The 5,759-nt window shown below is 44.1% G+C and overlaps 1 pseudogene; it reads right to left on the reverse strand.

Moving 5' to 3' along the window:
- Positions 1-3,824: 3,824 nt before the first annotated feature.
- On the reverse strand, positions 3,825-5,136 carry LOC103246391 (L-lactate dehydrogenase A chain-like; annotated as a pseudogene).
- Positions 5,137-5,759: the final 623 nt, after the last annotated feature.

A 5,759-nucleotide genomic window follows, 5' to 3' on the forward strand; every position in this document is an offset into this window, starting at 1 on the left:
TTGTGAGGTTTTTGTTTTTTTTTTTTAGAAGATTAAGAACTGCAGTGGGGGAGCATGTTTTGCAAAAACGTCAGCTCCAAATAAACATCAGATTTCCCTGTCTTATGTGCTCCCATGGTCCCTTAAATAGCACTGAAGTTCACTACGTCACTGTCATTTTTACGGCATGTCTCCATGGTAAGGATGAAAGCTCTCTGCCAGTAGGCACCTAGGCTGCTCTGCTCATTGTCAAATTCTTGCCTGATGCTTAGGTGCTTAATAAATACTGTCTAAATGAATATATACAAATGTTGTTGTTAATATGATTGCACGAGATAGGATTAATACATCTTTTGTCTTATGAATAGAGCATTCTATACCAGATTTTGTCTTCCAGGTTATATATAGGGACTCCTCGAGAGTCAGTGTCTCTCTCCTTCTTTCTCACCGTCTCCAAATTCCACCTCTGTCCATGCATCTGTCGTCCTTGAGTCCAAGCCAGCACAGACCCTTCTTCCTCAACCCTCCCAGGCAGCCCCTGTCCTTTCCCACAGGGAATTTCCAGGCCCAGGCCTGGTAGAGGTCAAACTATCTGGACCTGGGACCCTCTTGAGTCCAAAGGCAGGCTCTAGTCTGACCCAGTACTGGTCTCAGTGATGGACTGAGGCCATCATAGGCTGTGGCTGGGCACAAACCTCCTGATCAACTTGAAAAAGATGTCAAGAATCTGAAAAAAATCTATGTTTTGGCTGGAGCCTCGGCTTAACCCCTCATGAGCTATCTCTGTTGAAAGGCTTTTCTTTTTTTTTTTGGTTTTGTTTTGTTTTGCGTGCAGATTATTTGAGAACTGCTTGGCACTTGGGAATTTTCCATTGGCGTGAGCTGAGCCTACTAGTGCCAAGAAAGGAGAGAAGAAAAATCAGAGAAAATGGGTCCCGCTCTCCTGCCAGTCTCAATTTGGGAGACTTTTTCCATCCTTGGGGCCTTTTGTGAAAAATCAAACTCTGAGGCCTTCTAGGGAAAATCTTTGGGCTTTTGATTCTCCAGCGTGGAAAGTCTCTGCATTTGAATAGTAAGTAGTGAAATGAGAGGGGTGTGGGCTACGGAGGCCAGAACAGTTGTGTGCACTTATTTATTTTATTTTATTTTTTCCTTTATCATGGGGAGGCAACATGGTTTCTGTAGTCTGAGAAAGCTTAATCAAACTGTGGCTTTGTTAGTCACTTCGTGGGTTGGAGAAATTATGTTGTTTCCTAAGCCTCAGTTTACTGCTCTGTAAAAAGAGGTAATGGTACTCATTTTGACGAGTTATTGGGAGGAGTGACTGTTTCTATGTGTGTTCTGTGGTCTTCTTCTCCCTGGGGAGTATGTGTGTGTGTGTTTGTTTTATGAATGAGGGGCTTGGTGGAGATGGTGTTTTCCTATAGGGGTTTCTGAGCCCCACTGCCTAATTATCTCTAAAAGTCCCTTGCAGTGTTAATCAAATGAAGAGCTGGGTCCTCAGCTGGGAAGCTGAATCTTGGAGGGTGGGACCTGAGCTGGTGCAGGGGGAGTTAATCAAATGAAGAGCTGGGTCCTCAGCTGGGAAGCTGAATCTTGGAGGGTGGGCCCTGGGCTGGTGCAGGGGGAGTTAATCAAATGAAGAGCTGGGTCCTCAGCTGGGAAACTGAATCTTGGAGGGTGGGCCCTGGGCTGGTGCGGGGGACTTGCCTGAATCACTTCAGGTTAGCATTCCTCAAGGGCAGGTGTGTGTGGCAGGGTGGTCTTTGGGGCAGTGGGTGCTAAGATGGTGAGCAGATCTGGTCAGAAGCCAGGACGACATAGCCTGCTGAGATGATGCTGTTTTATGTTCCTCTCCATATTTATTTTGGACTTTAGGGGAAAAAATCTTGATACAATAGAAACTTTTCGTCATGTCTCAACTGTACTATGGGATCTTAAGGGAAGAATCTTTGTAAAGAGAGTGAAAATGTGTGGGGGCCCTGAGCAGGCTAAGAGTTTGTCCTCCAAACTCATGTTCCCTAAATGTCTTCATTCTCATCTGGGGGCAGGAGTGGCAGGTATGGGGAAGTAGGAACCCTGATGCTACATCTCTTTTGCTGTCAGAACAATTCTGCTCTGGCCCAAATTTGCAGGCTGTACAGAGTAAAATAAAACTATAATTCACTGAGCCCCCTCCACTAAGATTAGATCAACCAACTATTGATCATCAAGCCTGTCTTTGGGGGTCTCATTTTTCAATCCTAGGGGACCCCTCAAAGAATTCTTTCCTGTCATATTGCCCTTGAGAGAATGTTGCTAAATATAATTCCCTCCATCTTACTCTCCCTGGAATGATCTGGCCCCTCTCATAAATAGCTTCAGAGACATGCTCAGCTGTTGGTTCTGTTTTCTCTCTTTCCTTTTATAGACAGGGTCTTGCTCTGATACTGAGGCTGGAGTGCAGTGGGGCAACCGTAGCTTAGCTGAGACCACAGGTTCACGCCACCATGCCTGGCTAATGTTTCTTTTCATCTTTGTAGAGATGAGGCATCACTGTTTCCCAGGCTGGTCTTGAATTCCTGGGCTCAAGTGATGCTCTCACTTCAGCCTTCCAAAGTGCTGGGATGACAGCCATCATGCCTGGCCTTGTTGGTTCTTAATCTGGCTCTGTGAGGCTAAGGGGGACAACCAATCTCCCCTAGGCCAGAGAGGTGGGTCATGGTAGCAGAAACCACCATCATGCATGAAGTAAAGAGGAATAGGACTGGGAGGTCCAAAACCCCTTCCTTGATGGAGATTCTGTGTTGCAAACTTGAAAGTTAAGGGTTTGTTTACATTAAGGAAACTGCTAGCTTATTATAGTTTATAAAACAGCACAGGACTGGCATGTAGTAGGCATTGCGTATGAGGCAACGTGGTGCAGTGTTTATAAGAGTGGGTTTTAGACCAAAACTCTCTGGTTTCAAATATAATCACTATCAGCCATGTGACTTTGGGGAAATTACATAAGCCCCCTGTACCCCATTTCCCCATCTGCAAAATAGGGATGATGACAGTACTACTTTACTTGGTTGTTCTGAGGACTAAATGAGATAATACTTTAAAAATGCTATCACTGGGTGTGACATGCTGTGGTAGGCAAAATAATGGCTCCCAAAGATGTCCACTTCCTGATCCCCTGGACCTGTGACCACATTAGATTCATGGCAAAGGGAAATTAGGGCAGCAGGTGAAATTGAGCTTGCATATCAGCCATCCCTGAGATGCAGAGCTCATCTTGGATGATCTCAGTGGCCTGATGTAATCGAGAGGGTCCTTATAGGTGGATGGGGAAGGCAGAAGAAAGAGAACCAGACCAATGGCAGCCTGAGAAGATTGTGGCCCACAATTGGTGGTTTTGAGATGGAAGAGGTCATAAACAAAAAATGGAGGCAACCTCTGGAAGCTGGAAAAGGCAAGGGAACAGATTGACCCCTGGAGCCTCCAAAAAGGAACATAGCCCTCCTGGAACCTTGATTTAGACTCGTGCTGGGCGTTTGACCTACAAAACTATAAGAATATCCATTGTGTTGTTTTATTTTTATTTTTTTTTCACTGTTCAAAGTTTATTGGGGTTTTAGTTGGTATGACACTTGGATAGTTGGTTGCATTGTTTATATGTAGATGTTTCTTTTGCAGTATATGGCAATGTGTACTACTGATATATATAGCACACAGAATAAGATCCTGTGAAACAGTTATGCACAAGACATGAAATATTGGATTTATACACTGGATTCTAGGATGTGACTGATTGGGAAAAAAATGTTGGACTAGGCATGTTTGGTGAAGGAGCCAGGAAGTTATATAACATACAGTAAGCATCCATCTGGCTCAAGGGGTAACTGCAGCATGTGCAGCTTTGGCAGTGGTGCCTCAAAGGTGGTACACTTATAGGACTACACAAGATTAGTACCATCCAGCATCAGGATATAGCTGTAGGATTTTACAAACTATGCCTCTTTCTAACTTTAGGAATTGATGCTTTTCCCAGTCCATCTTAATATTACTGCTTTAATCACAGATCAGATAAAAAGGATGACATGCACAACCTCCAACTAAAATCCTGTTGTAGCCTAGACAGTGAAGTGGTGTGACATCAGAAAACTTTAAAATTGCAGCTCTTTTTGGATCCCCCAAAGTGTATCTGCACTCTTCTTCAAACAGGCCTCTTCCTCAGGAGTCAGAATCACCTTCACAAGGTGTGAGATTCCACTCTGTCCCAAGATGCAAGGAACACTAAGGAAGACATCATCCTTTATTCCATAGAAACCCTTAATCGTGATGGAAATCGGGTGTACCTGCCTAAGATTCTTCATTATACTCTCTGCCAAATCTGCCACAGAGAGACCAAAGGCCCAGGATGTGTAGCCTTTCAGTTTAATCACCTCATAAGCACTCTTGACCACCTGCTTGTGAACCTCTTTCCGCTGTTCTTTATCTGTATCAGTCCCTAAATCTGGGTGCAGAATCCTCAGGGAGGTACCAGCAACATTCACTCCACTCCATACAGACACGCTGGACTATCCATGCCCCCCAAGGACCCACCCATGACAGCTTGAAGGGTGGACTCCCAGCCTTTCCTCCATCAGGGAACGGAATTGGGCTGAATCCAGATTGCAGCCACTTCCAATAACACAGCTTTTGGGAAAGCCACTTATCTTCCAAGCCACACAAGTCAAGATATCCACTGGGCTTAAAACAATAAGCAACCTGCAGTTGGGCTGTATTTTACAATATTAGAAATGATGAATGTAAAGATGTTTACATTACACTGGACCAAATTAAGAGAGCTTCCTCCTTCTTGCTGATGTGCCCCAGCTGTGATCATGACCAGCTTGGAATTTGCAGTTACATTATAGTCTTTGCCAGAGACCATCTTTGGTTTTCTTAGGAAAAGTCTGCCATATTGGAGATTCATCATCTTTCCCTTTAATTTGTTCTCCGTGACATCAACAAGAGCAAGTTCATCTGCCAAGTCCTTCGTTAAGATACTGATGGCACAGGCCATGTGAACAGCACCAACCTCAACAACGGTAATCATATTCTGGGGGGTCTGTTCTTCCTTTAGAAGATTATGAATCAGCTGATCCTTGAGAATTGCCATATTGGACTTAGAACCAAAAGGAATCGGGAATGCACATTGGGTGGCCATCGGGGGCATGCAGCAAGGAGATTTGGACTTGGTGGCGGCGGCTCCAGCTATTGTGTTGTTTTAAGCCACAAGTTCTTCATAATATGTTACAGGATCAACAGAAAAGTAATCATATATGGTAGGCATTGAAGAAATATAAACTTTCAATTTTCCCTTTACGACTGTTCAGATGTTTCTTTTCTTAACCCCTAGAGAGCAGACATCATACATTTATTTGCGATGACCAGAGCCATGCCAGGCATACACGAGGTGGTCTAGAATGGATGAAAAAACAAACTAATGAATATGGGTGTCTTAGTAACTAGCATTGGTTGTGTTCCTAAGGTGTGATGATGTGGTAGGCTGAATAATGGCCTCCATACATGTTCATGTCCTAATCCTCAGAACTGGTGGGTGTGTTAGCTTATAGGCAAAGGGAATTTGCACCTGTGATCAAATTAAGGTTTTGAGATAGCGTGATGGTTAATTTTATGTGTCAACTGACAGGGTCAAGTGATACTCAGGTAACTGGTAAAACATTTCTGAGTATGTCTGTGAGGGTCTTTCTGGAAGGGATGAGCACTGAATCAACAGATTGAGTAAAGAAACTCTGCCTTCACCAATG

The sequence above is a fragment of the Chlorocebus sabaeus genome, chromosome 27, assembly GCF_047675955.1.
Source record: "Chlorocebus sabaeus isolate Y175 chromosome 27, mChlSab1.0.hap1, whole genome shotgun sequence".
In the NCBI taxonomy this organism is placed as follows: Eukaryota; Metazoa; Chordata; class Mammalia; order Primates; family Cercopithecidae; genus Chlorocebus; species Chlorocebus sabaeus.